Consider the following 14,370-nt stretch of genomic DNA (forward strand, 5'->3'; position numbering starts at 1 on the left):
CTGTCACTACACATCAGCTACCCAAAGTGCAGTCCGAGGAAGGCAGCTCCTTTGTTTATATTGTTTATATTGTAATTAGAGCCGTGAAAATATAAGTGCCCAACGCACAAACCCCTTGCACCAAATAACTTTCATACATTTATCTTCCTTCTCCTTTCTCCCAGTTCTTGCTGTCTCTCTCTTGCTCTTGATAAATGTCTGATGATGATAAAAACAGCCCAGGTTCCCCTAAAATGAGTGTCTTCACCCACCACCCACACAAATTTCACAGTACCTGCCCGCTTGCTCTAATTTCTTTGTGTTCATATTCTAGTGATGAGAACTGTCTCTTACGGTATTCAGTCAGTTGTACTATATTGTATTGGATTGCTAAAGAAGTAGAAAGAGGGCACCGTGCATAAGCATTCTACACCACTAAGTTCCCTTCTTGAGATTTGATCTGTGGTCAGCAGAGACCCGACTGATGCCATATTGTATCAGAATAAAGAAGACAGAAGTGAGACCCCTGTTTTCGTTGAGTGCATGTGACCATTTGAGTATGTGCAAGGGGTGAATATTCCATTATGTTTGTCCACAGACTCTACCATATCAAACATTCAGAAATCACCAGTGAGTTGCCCCAGTTTGCATAAACTAAAGGGACAGCAATGCCAATTAGGAACTATTTTTCAGCACTTCCATTCAAAGAGCGCTCCTTTCAAACCTTCCTGGGGTTTGCATTGATCCTCTTAATATACAGTTATGGCTTGCCTTTGTTTTTGTCTGGTTTTAGTGGCTTCTGCATTGTACAGGCTATCTTTAACAGTGCTGTAGGGCTATGAAACCATACCCTGTAATTGGTCCACATATCCAAACCCTCGCAAATGGGAGCGATTATACAGCCCTTTCATTTTCTTAAGTACAGATGCATTGTTTGGTAGTTTTTATATCCAGGACAGGGACATATCTAATCCACATATCTTTCTCTTGATGAACATATGCTTGCAGTCTAGAGGAATTTTGAAACGTGTCTGTGATGTACATCTCCCGGCTTGATCTGGGAGCAATTCGTCCCACGTGCATTAAACATTCAAAATTTTTCCTGGATAGCAGATACACCCAGAATGTTCATGTTTGAACAAGGGTCGAAACAAAAACAAATTGATCTAGACTAACTTGAGTTGGTGTGTGCTAAACAGATTATTTTTTATAAACTTTAAGGCAAAGAACTTTAGTTGTATTTTCTTTACATGTACGTCATATGTGCACCCAAGTCCCTCTAATTGCTGGAAAAGTCACTGCACTCGGACTGTATTTTTTTTTTTACAGGTGTGTCTGTATGTGGTGGGCTGGTGGCTACACTGGTTGATAATTCCTTTAGCCACAGGGACTGTAAAGTATGTGAGGCCCAGCGTGTCATCTGTCATTATACAGTTATCAATGGAACTCTGGGGCGACAAGGAAAGGCTAGGACAGCAGTTTGTAGTTCACCAACATGCACATTTAATGACCCTATGGATGGCTGGCATATTATCCCTTTGAGCAGCAGCTCTGATGAGGCAGAGGGGGCAAGGAATTGGCTGAGTAGAATACATAGACCATGTACCTACATACATAAGTATTGGTATTTATATACCTAGCTGAGCAGCAATGGAACACTGCACACATCAGGTGGGAATTTACACATTTTCATTTCGTGATTACATTGACTATATTTAATATGATTTCAAATATCTAGAGTTTGTCGCAGCAGGAGACTAAGTGATTCCACAATACCAGCCAAGTGAGAAATCTGGGTTTGAACCCAGGTTCCTGGGTTCCTAAATTGGCAGCACAGCTACAGTAGCAGACACTGAGTACAAAAGTGTCAAAAGACTATTAGTATGTGAGCATAAAAAGGGGGCCAGAGACACAAATCATGGAAGGTGGAATGTGGTTAGCACACAGACAAAGTTGAGAGCGCAGAAAAGGACGGCAAAAATGACATGGTGAGGTAGTCTACATTTGAAATATGATTACAAGAAGTCAAAAGAACAGACAACCTAGAAAGTTTCCTATAAATAAGTGGACAAAAATTAATTTTAAAGAAGGAAGATAAAAAGATAGAGCTAATTAACAGTGTGAATTTCATACACTTACTATCAGTTTTAAAGTTCAGATGGCAGATAGTTTGGGCAGAAAAACTCAGGCAAAAGAGAGGGAGAATAGTAACACCAAAAACTTTTATTTTCAAACAATCTTTTTGAACTAAAATATAATATCCCCTTTTGTATGAAGTTTTGGTACTTATGTAATATAACTGGCATCTAAAAACTATGTCTATATGGTTGGCTTTGGAAAGGAAGGCCTGCCAGCTCAACAAAATAGAATGAAGAAATTAAGCACAATAATCCATCCACATAACATAAAAAAGATTTTAAGAAGGCTCAAATTAATCTTTCAGATTAACTAGCACAAAGAATAGTGAAACAGTTAACACATCTCTAGCAATTTATAAATAGCCAAAAACAACAACTATATTCTCCCAGTCAATGGAAATCTCAGCACCATACCAAAAAGATGACCGGGCTATGGAAATGCTCTAATCCCAGATTAATGGTAGAAGATGCTATGCTGATGTTGAAAATGTAGCTTAAAGTACAAATGGGTAACAACAATTACATTTGCAGTTTGCAGAAAAGTTCTTTCTTTTACTGAAGAAAAATACCATTTGAAGTAATCATCGTTGTAATGCCAAGGGAGAGTGTCCACCAGATAGCATTTCAAGCCATTGTATTCAAGACTTGCTCATTGTCTCTAGTAATACTGGGGATAGTTTTTTGTGTGATGTTTAATGGCAACAGTATGTGATGTTGAGTACCACAACCTGATTGTCTGAAGCAGAACACCCTGACATATGGTCTGTCCTAACATACAACACCTGGTTTCGATTTTGTTCCTTCAGCATTGATGCTGGAAGTACTGGTGCAGGGGCTACTGCAGCACCCTGAAATAACTGTGCAGGAGTTCAGAAGGTCTTTTAACATGTAGATGGGTGTTTGCTTTTTTCCCCTAACTGTAAAGTTAGAGTATATTGTTAGGTGAACTATCTGACAATCTTGTTGGGGTCCAGGGAGTGTGAAAGGAAAGGCTATAGGATGTCAGTTTATTCTAACATAACAAAAAATTAATTTCCTGCAAATTAACTGTACAAATATTTCAAACTATATCAGAAGTTAGGAAAGCACAAATTAGGCATATTATTTTGTAATTCTCAAGTGTGATGAAAACCAAGGTCCTTATTAGGCTTTAACAGAGGCTTTAAAAACACCTTTGCAAGGGTGACATAGTATCCTCTCCACCAAAGTGAAGTTCTGCCCACCTCTTTTAGAGTTAGGCGGAACTACAGCATGTAGATGTAAAAAACTACTCATTCTAGTGCACCTATGTACTTCTCCAGTGGTCTGCCTGCGTAAGGGCTGTTGAGGCTTGGCCTTATATCCGCCTGCCCTACTTAAAGTGGGCATATGGCTAGTTTTTTGCTTTTACATACTGACAAATGCACCAGTATGGGAAAGCAAAAACCTTTAAATGACCCTCTTGCCGTGGGAGAAAATTCCCATAGTGAGGGGATCTTTTTTTTTATTAACAAAATCCTGCTGTTTTGAAATGTTGAAAGGTTACTTATGGCTCCGTCATGTTGATGGGATGTCAGTCAAACTTTATATGCATTTACAGGAACTGCAGAGATGTTGGTTCCTGAAAATGGAAGAGATGTCCTCTGGGCCGGCGGACATATCTAAACTTGGTGGGTGGAGTACTCTGCCATGAGGAAGGTACATATTCCACCCTCCAAAGTCAAAATGAGGCCCAAAGATTTTAATAGGATCAAAACAACAATGTGCTTTAATTGTTGATAGGCAAATGATAAATATTTTCTGAAACTTGATTTTCACACATTATCACTTGTTCGCTATGGCTTTATCAGTAAAACTGCATGATAGTGCAAATTTTGTGGCAATTTGAATGGAAGATTTGATGTATGCTTCAAAATGCAACCTGTTTACATACCTCATACCTTACACTCTCCTGCAGAATGGGCGTGGCTCATTTGCTATGCTTATTCTTTGTATGACACTTGAGCTCATATTACAAAACTGTCACATAACACAGCTCAACACGTAAATTTGCTGCCCTGCATTGCTTGACGGGGAGAGCAGGGTAGTGCCATATATTCTGAGAAATGGCACTACCCTGCTCTCTCCCTAGCGCTGGCGTACAGTTAGTGGCATACATTCATGCCATACTGCAAATATGTGAGTCCAGCATAGGTTTTGTACTGGAATGATACCCTTCCAGTACAAACTACTACGCATGGAAATGTATCACCCAAGGAAAGCCCCCCCTGGCACAAGTAACACAAAGCAGTGCTTTGTGCGGCTTTGTGTTACTTCCAGGCAACTTTCTGGTGCAAAACAAAGTTTGCACTTTAAAGTAAATAAGAAAAAAACATTTTGTCTAGGTTTGCATCACTTTTGTGACACAAACTCAGTGCAAAATGTTTGAAAATCTATCCCTTGGATTTTGCCCATTCCTCTTTGTTTCAGTAACATGCTTGTCAGCACCCCTACTCTGAAAAGTGTTACAGCTCCACTGTCCTTTACTGCCTGTTCTGCAAAAGTCACAATTAAAGATGCCAGAAATGTAACATGAGGTTCAAAAAATGACAGGTTAAACTCTGGAATATAAAAAAAAAAAAACAGAATTAAGTGTTGCTGGGTAGCTCACAAAGGAGTAGGCTCGTACTTGCAGTGCACATTTGGCAGGTCAGAGGTGGGCAGCATCCCAATACCTGGTTCTATATTACAAAACGTCAGGTCGAAGACTCACGGGACAAGTGAAGCCATATACAGCCCTGCATGTTTGACTAATGAATTGTGCGCTTGCCCAAAATCCATGCAAGTAATGACTATTGGAACCCGAGGAGATGAGATATATCTACACTCTCAAGTCTGAACGTCTGAACCGAGTACCTTCACAAGGTTTGGCTCGTTGTACAGGATCCACAGCAAATTTCATAGGGATGAACATACCGGTGGCCAAACTATTTAGGAAAAGGTGCCGGCCACCAGGTCTGACGCTGGGAGAAAGTGACAACTGATCAACACCTTTAAAACTGATAATATCCCTGCTGTGAGTAAGTCCACTGTGGCTGTTGATGGGCCACAACAGCAGCTACAGATTTAAGTCCAAAGACACAAAAGTCATAACACTACACAACAAATACTGGAGAAGGAAATGTTAATACATTCTAATATGCTGGTTCCTATTCTGCCGAATGTAATCTTACCATGAGATAGATTAAGAAGGGGATTGAATCCCATCACTGTATGTATGATGGGAAGGGTGGAAGAAAGAGTCCTGAGGTAGAATCAATTCCAGGCAGCTTTGTTCCTTGGCAAATTCAGCATTACACAATGTTAGTGGCGTGTGCCTAAGGAAATCTTCCGGCTTTGAACTCAATCACTTATTGATTACAAATTATGCACTACTTGCACAAGAGGCTTGAACTCTAGAATTGGAACGAAATGCTATGAATCGGCCCTTGTTTCTTTAAGTGTATTGAACTTAAAGATGGGATGCAATGCAGAATGCAAGAAAGAACATTTGCCGTAGAATACACCATTTTTGTTGACAATTACATTTCTCATCTTGTGAAATGTTGCATTATAGCAAGGCTGGACAGGGGAACCAAAAATACTCAAACCCGGCCCGTCCGTTCGTCTTCTCGCACAGTCTCTCTCTTTCATTCGTCTCTCCCACATCTTTTCTCTTCTCTCAACTTCTCCCTCTCCATTTCTGATCACATTCTCTCCACATTCCCCCTCTTTCCCTCTCTTACTCTCACTCTTGAAGCTTCCCCTTGCCCAGTGGCGTAGCGTGGGTTGTTAGCACCCGGGGCAAGGCAAGTAATTTGCGCCCCCTAACCCGTGGATTTTAGCACTCGAGTTCCCCCCCCCCCCAGATGTTGCGCCCGGTGCGGCCGGCCCCCCCTGCACCCACCACGCTACGCCACTGCCCTTGCCTAGCTGCATGGGCTTCTGGATAAAGGGAAAAGGCACTAAGCGCGGGCTTGGGCTTTCAAACTCAATCTCGAAGGATTCGACCCCCCCAGAGAAATGCCCCGTGGATTAAAAGGCCTGTCCGGTCATGCATTACAGCCACTGTCTGTCCATTGAATGTCACCAAACAAATGGAGCCACTGGTCCAGGTGTGAAATCACGTTCCTCAGTTACACCAGAGAGGAAGCACGTCCTTGCTGCAGTGTAACATTTCACCTCATAAGCTCCTTAAGAAGAGTGGGTCTCACAGACGCGCATTTTGTGAGGCATGTGTGCCCACGCCTGTAACAGACTTCTGCTTCCTGAATGAGGCAGTTGCTGGATTTGATTTATTTTAAACTATATCATGTTTCATGGCGTAGAGCACGTTTTCCACCTTGTACATCCTGAACAATGAGATACGGGAGTTTGGAGCACCAACAGACAAAAAGGAAATTCAGTGCAGTTCAAACAATTGCAAAGAACTGCCAACTGCCGAGTGAGAACACACTGCTGCATTTAAATCACCTAAACAGGGTCCCATTTTTATGGTATTTTTTAACATTTCTGTCATTATGTATATATTCATTCACTTTCTCATTTTATTGGCATTATATTTATTTATTTATTTTGGTGGGGCAAAACATTGAAGTTACAAATAGTATATTTCTAGTTCTATTACCTGTTCAAACCACAAGCAATGTCATTGTTATTGTATGTTAAATAGTCATATAAATTAAAGCAATGCACACAACTCGTTGTAGTATTTGCCCTTCTGCACAATTGCAGCTGTTTAATAGCCATCAGCAAACCATGCACTTTTTTCCAATTCCCTATGGTGTGAATAAACACAGCTATTAACCTTGGTGTCATGATTGACGGCACTGGGAGACACTCAAAATATTATCTACTTTGTCTATTTTTTCGTTTTTAAGTAAATACAGGTGGGAAACAAATTGTCTTCTGTCTGTGTTTACTTGTAAAATCAGCAAGAAAATGAAATCTGGCAGATTTACACATAACTGTGGGGACATGTAATAAGAGGAAAGCCGGGCTGAACCCAACAGTTTTACTTATGTAGTAATACGCTTTAAGATAACCCATATCATTTAATGTTGCATTTTATGTTAGTTGTGGTTGTTTTGAGTAGATATTTGGAGTATGCTACCTATGGGATACATATTAATTTGCACAGAAACCCAACTGTTGTAGAAATAAATACATACCAGGGTTAGTCTGCCTAATTGTTACAAACTCAAAATTTACACGAGCTTAACTGTAATGTTCAATACCTGTCTCCTACAAGAAGGTATAGCTCATTAGGTAGGAGCTCCAAATGGAAGACTGCTGTACTTTTTAAGTCTTACTTGACAACACATATGCCACCAAACCATATGTGCTCAACGGAAAAAGAGATTTTGAGAGTACCGTTGGAAGAGTGGCCTTTGCTCCATCCACACATTGTGTTTTTTGGAATACAGCATTTGATTGGACTGAAGCTCTGCTACCACTGGAGAAAGTGCATGTATTACACTTTCTACGTTATGGGAAGAATTCTGGTGAACACAGCATGCCTTTGTTGATTATGGTGAGAAGCCAGTGGCCTTGGGCTTCTTATTATGACATGTTCCAATAATAGCTATAGTTACGTTTATTGACAAAACATATATTAAAGTCAACAGGCATTTAAAAGTGGATTGTTATTACTCTGTATTAAAGCTTTCAGTGGGGTATTTTGTTACATGGAATCTCAAAGATTTACATAGTAGGCACGGGTTTTGAAGTTGGTCTTCCCCGCTGACAAAGCGTGGGGATAGAAAATTCACACTGTGGTATTTCTTTTTAGACCATCTTAAGAGAGATAATATTTTGTTTTGCCAAATGTAATTTTGTATACATTTGCAATGTTATTACTGTATGCCTTATGGTTGCCTTGTCAGGAATCATTTGCCCAATATTGTAGACCTGAGTTAGTTTCAATGATAAGTCAATGATAGGTCAATGACAAGTCTGATCAGTTTACTGAGAAAGGTATTTTCAATGTTAAAGATTTGATTTATTATGAAAACCATGACAGTGTCAGTAGGTCTGGCTTACTTTTTGTTGCAAGTATTTGTCGCATTTTACACCTTCAGCCAGTCTTGGTTCTTTGGTTAATGCCACTATTTCATACTTAAGTGATTGAGCTAATACTTTCTATAATAATCATGAATCTACAAGTCCCAGAATGCCATGTTTTCTAAACTAAAAAGTCAATATTGGCTGAAAAGGTCACATCTGATAGGTCCACTTGTCAGCTAAGAATCATTTCTGAGCCTCATATTTCCTCAATAATATTTCTGTTCCGTTTTGGAAAGCAATAGTGTATATATGGACAGACACAAAATAAGTATAGAAAAAAGGCATTTCCTTTACAAAGAATTACATTAACGTTGTAAAATTACATTTCTAATTAGATTCGTACCACTTGAGCATTTGGACAGCCTTACATTTGAGGGTTTACATTTTATGGAAAAAAACGAATATTGCTTTTGACTCTAACACTGTATTCAGCTAATTTTTGAGAGTGGGCATGACATGGAGGAGATGATTGGAGCATGTGCCTTAGTGCTTCAGTGCAGCATGAATGCTAATTTGGTTATTTCAGTGTCTGAACCATTCCTGGGCCTCGGAATACAGCATAGATATGTATACAATTTGTGTAAGGCGGCGTGGCATGTGGTGGATTCTGTGACTGGTATGGATCCACAATTGTCTATGTGTTGTGTGTCCAGTGTTCCCTTTGTTGATTTGTGTCCTTGGACAAATTTCTAATTGCAGTACAAATTTGTATTCAGGTCATTTGGAGCTGCAGAGCTTGTGCTTGACTCAGGGACTGGTGCACATGTCCATGTCTAAAATTGACATGGATGCATATTCAGGTCAAGTAAAACAGCATATACATGTGATGTTCTGTATTTGGTGGGCATGCATAAGTACCCAAATTCAGCATGGATCTGTGTTTGGTTCAGGTGAAGTGGTGGGTCAACATAGTAAAGAGGCAGATCGTGGGCTGAGTTTTGAATATTTATGAGAAGTTATCCATAGTCTGTAGTTTAGACTAGAAGTGTTGATAGCCCTACAATAAAGACACACATTTCCACTGTTGCATGGCTGCAGGCTTAAAAACCACATTACCACTGATGCATGGCTGTATTACTGCTGCTGTCGCTGATGCATGAAGGCTCTGTAATATATGTTTTTCAGTGCATAGGTGTGGTTTGAAGACTTTTATAAATGCTTGAGCACGTGTAATCTAATGTCAAGGGATAATGCATTCTATTGCAGCTATGCTTTAGAAAAACCCTAACCTGCAGTGAAACACCACTGACACTTGTGTTGATAATTAGGATGGAAACATGCTATTTAAATGTTTTGATTACATTTTGGAAATGTGTGTGCCATCTGTGTTCCTTTTAAAATATACGGGAAGACACACCTGTGAGAAATAGATTTTTTCCCCCACCACCATAAATATTTTTGTACACATTTTGGAAGTCTTTTGCTAGTCCACCCTAGTTTGGAGGCCCAAAAGTAAAAGAAAGAGAAGTATTAAATAATGTTTTTATTCATGTATTTTTATACTTTCATGAATGCACAACTGATTTATTCATGAGCAAAATGGGTGGGGAATGTTTTACTGGGAATCATCAGGTGAACAGTTTGAGCGAGTCACGAAGGGCCTAATTTTAAGTTGAGTGGACAGGTTACTTTGTCACTAATGTGACAGATATCATCCACCACATTAGAAGTCCCATAAGATATAATGCACTTGTAATACAGTGAAAGGGATATCCATCATATTTGTGATGGAGTAACCTGTCCATCAAAATCTAAATCACATGGTTTTGGTCATTACAGTATGTTACAAATTGTAGGTTGGAAGCACAAGAATTCTAAATTTATATAAAACTCCACAACTCTTAGATACCCAGTCTGAAATGTTTGAAATGGGCTGGAAAAAGAAAACTGCAATTTCAACAGTACTACATAACATTCACAATTGTAATAATTTTCAGGAGTCAATAATGAGAGTTTTAGTTACAATTTTAATGTTTTATTGCTCATAAGTTTTAAATCTTCTCTTCATTAGTCAATAAGGTTTACAGAAATTGAATAAAGCGTGCTCCTTATTCTAATCCCTATTCTAGTAATCTAAATCAGTAAAGTAAATTATTTTAGTCAGAAAATAACAAAAAGGAACCGATGTTCAAGAGGCAGTCTAGTCAGTCAATGCTATCAGTATTCATAAAGAATACTTTAACAGAATCTAATAGGGAATAGTTTAGGCAGAGAGCGAAGTCTGTCTCAGCATCTTGCAGTCATAACATCTGAATGCTAAGAGTGAGAGTTTGTCCTTCTGTCCTATTTTTCATTTACTCTTCTCTCCTACCTGTTCTTTCCCTGGGACACTTTCATAACTGAATTATTAAATATACAAATTTATTATAATTATTTTGGATGTGTCATACAGACAGCAAATCATAAGCAAGACAACTGTAAAACAATGTTGAGATGATAACTTTTAATAAAGACAGCTCTAACGTAAGAAACATTAGTAAACATTTTTTCACACTAAGAACCAGTGAAGAATTTTCGCAGCCATCTCGGTCTCTGAAACAAAGGGCACTCATGTAAGTTTTAAAGAATATTTGTATTACATAGTCTTCTCTTTCACGTGTACTCATACAGTTAATTTTTTTAAATACTTTACTACAAAAAGAGCACACTTTTGAGTTTGCCTGTTATGGGACAGAAAATATGACTAAATTGGTAACACCGCATTCCGAAAAACACAAATGGCAAACACACTAAGATGGACACCAATACAAATACCTAAACATTAAGCCTGGGCGAAATGCAAATATGCTAGTGTGATTAACATATTATTTGGAATTTCACCACGCACTTGTGCGAAATCCTAAGATTTTGCCATTACACTGCATCATGTATTTGCGCCGCTGTTTGTGGCACAATTATAGCGCCAGTACTATGCATACAACAGGAATGTGAGCAGCTGTATTATTTTGCCTAAATGTGTCCTCGCATTAAAAGTTGACACAGTAATGCATCTTGCGATAAAATATTGAGCTACAGGATGGATTTACATTTCTTAATTTGAGTATTTTTAACTAAAATTGTGGGTAATTATATGAAAGCAAATTATGTATTTTTTTCAGATCATGTAATTGTTTTCACACCACATCTAAACAACTGAAATTGCGACTAAACTTGTGGGGACTCACAAGGAACATTTCTAAACATTTGATGGGTAACCTCTAAAACCTTGGTAAATTAATTGATACAAACATCGTACCTCGAAAGTGGTCAATCTTTTAAGACTGAGAGTCATTCACTCCAATTACACCATCACTTATAGGTTTGTAGATTTCCATCTACCTGTCATTGGGCAGGGTAGGGTGGGGTTTACTCTTCCTTTACTAGGATGACCTGCCGTGTACCAAAAGCATCAATTTCTTGCTGCATTGCTTATTTGCATTCCCATTCCACTTACATTAATTATTTTCCTCCTTTAACCTGCTGTATCATTAATACACTTATGAAATCCAGATCCCTCAAGCAGTTGATCGAGATTACTTTGAATGTTTTATTGTGCACAGTATCTTGTTAAAATCACAAAGCTCAAGTGCAAATGGTTCAAAAATGAGCTTTGCACTAAAAAGTACAATTCCTTTGATTGCTTTAGCCCTAATCAAATTTTATTTCTTTTTATTCACACTTCTAACTGTAATTCAAATCAGCACCCTACAGCTAATGCTAAGAACTACAATCCTAAACCTACTAGCACCAACCACCCTAAATCTAATGCAATCTGCAGTCCTACTTCTAAATCCAACCATAATCCTTCTTGTTAACCTAACCCACTCCTTTTATTAGTTCTAACCTTATCTGTTTTCTTTTTTAACCTAACTCCCCATCCAGTTATTTGTTTTTAATAAATATTTTTCAGAATATATATTTCTGTTACTGCATCTTGTTGTCAGACAAACCGATTCTTGAGACTTCGTTTTTTCTCTTATTAAATGTAATTAAATAAGCATGCTAGAATCGCTGGGTAAATTCAGACTTACCACTCATGTGAAGGCTATGGTGCCCCAACTGGTACTTTCCATCTTTTTGAGTTTCTGTCAGCGGATGCACAGGTTTAACTCAGCAGAAATGTTTCTAAAGTGACTTTTGCATGGCCTTTGCAATATACAAACTTCTTGTGTGGCTTCTCAGTTGGCCTCTATATGTTTAAAGTATGGCCTTAGGGCCTGCAATGGTCGTACGTCTTCTGATTTAAACACCATGCCCACATTTAAACAAGGTAGGTCGACAAGTGTTAAAGACTATTTCTTGGTGGACGTTAGGTTATGGCCCCTGCTGAGGGATATGAGGGTGGACCTACGATGTGAGAGTGATCATTATCCCCTGCTTCTTACTCTCTCTGGGGATGTATTTAGGAGGACATCTAATGATCAACTCACAGTGGTTCCATCTCCATGTTTGAACAATAACTCTACAAGGGTTGGGTGGCCAAAGGTGATGTTTAACCCCTATTTGATACTTGGGATTTACCAATTGTTTATAGACAGTTTGGCAGCTTATGAAGAACAGGATGTTAATGACATTCCTATACTTAGTATACACGACAGCATGTTTTTAAAATTGCAGAGTTTCTTTTTATAAGAAGGTTGGGTTCAGACCCCGGGGGAGGGAATTCGGTTAGTAATGGATGGTTTGATGAAGCCTGCTGTAGGGCAAAGTCTGGGTTAAAAACAGCAGTTACGACTGGTATTCTGGGGGAGATACAACAAGCCAGATGTGTATACAAGGAGGCTACATCAAGAGCAAAACGATCATGGGAAGATTCTATTGGCAGGAACTATTGGATGCATCAAAATTAAATAATAGCATGCTGTTTTGGAAACTGCTGTCTAAACAACAAAGAGGGGGTAGGAGCATTATTAGGAATCACATGCAACCAGAAAGTTGGGTGGATCATTTCTCCCATCTTTATGCTATACCTGAAAACGCCTTGGTATTTGATTCTTATGACGGAGATCAGGTCCTCTCATCGATGCTGGATGTAAATCCTGGTATTGACTCATTAGGGGAGTGTGTCAATGCCCTTGATGATCACATTTTTTTTTCCATGGAAGAAACCCTTGATGCAATTAACTCTCTTAAACCAGGCAAAGCTCCTGGGCCGGATAAGCTCCCGGGAGACCTTTATAGATCAGAACCAGTCATATGGTCCTGGTATATAAATTTAATCTCAAATAAAATCTCTGCAGGGGGCCAAATTCCGAGTACGTGGAAAGGGGCTGAGATCATACCTATTTATAAAAAGGTCAATGCAAATCTCCCAACCAATTATAGACCAATTAGCCTCATTGATAATTTAAAAAAAAATCTTTGCTAAACAACTTTTAGGGAGGCTAACCAGTTGGGTTTTAGATCATCAGATCCTCTCCCCACTCCAGGCGGGGTTCCACCCAAAAACCAGCATGGTAGATCAGGTTTTTAGGTTGGCTATTTTATGTTCAAAATATGTAGTTCTTGCCAAGCAACACTTGTATGTTGTTTTCGTAGATCTGCAATCTGCCTTTGACTTGGTACCAAGAGAAAAACTGTGGGAAGTGTTGCATAGATTAGGGACCCCAGTTAATATAATGTGAAAACAACTTTGCGAGGGCCTTGATTGCATGCCCTCGCAGTACACCATTGATCCCAATGTTTCTTGACTTGGGGTTAAATCGAGTAGCTGATTTAATTGCTTTAGGACCTTTATTATATTGGGTAAGGATTTGGACTGTCCCCGAATTGGATATATATAAGATCTCACTTCTTGATTTATTAAAGAGACCGAATGCTGCTACTATTCCTTGGGTCAGACATGTGTCCAATTGGTTTCACACCTTGGGCTTGGGAGATTACTGGGAGAATCCTCATAAACTAAAGAAATCGCATAAAAATGTTTTGAAATCTGTATATTGGTCTAATGTAAGGAATGATTATATTTGTCGCAAATCTCATGGTCGATTAACTAACCTTTTTATTGATTTTAAGTGGTATCTGCAGTATAAACCTTATTTAGATATGATACCCGACTTATTGGGCAAAGGTTTAAATGCTAGATTTCACTTCGGGACCTTGCCATTAATGTATTTGACAAATTGTTGGGAGTCAATCGTTACTCCCGACACATGCCCAGTATGTGGTGGCGCCCCAGAAACAGTTGAACATTTTATGTTCTTTTGCCCTG

General features: G+C 38.9%; 1 protein-coding gene across 2 annotated transcripts in view; it reads left to right on the plus strand.

Annotated features, from left to right (window-relative positions):
• PLOD2 (procollagen-lysine,2-oxoglutarate 5-dioxygenase 2) overlaps positions 1-14,370 on the plus strand; it is a 353,254-nt gene that overhangs the window by 128,325 nt on the left and 210,559 nt on the right. The gene's annotated exons all lie outside the window — the stretch shown is intronic.

This window comes from Pleurodeles waltl, chromosome 11 (assembly GCF_031143425.1).
Source record: "Pleurodeles waltl isolate 20211129_DDA chromosome 11, aPleWal1.hap1.20221129, whole genome shotgun sequence".
Taxonomy (NCBI): Eukaryota; Metazoa; Chordata; class Amphibia; order Caudata; family Salamandridae; genus Pleurodeles; species Pleurodeles waltl.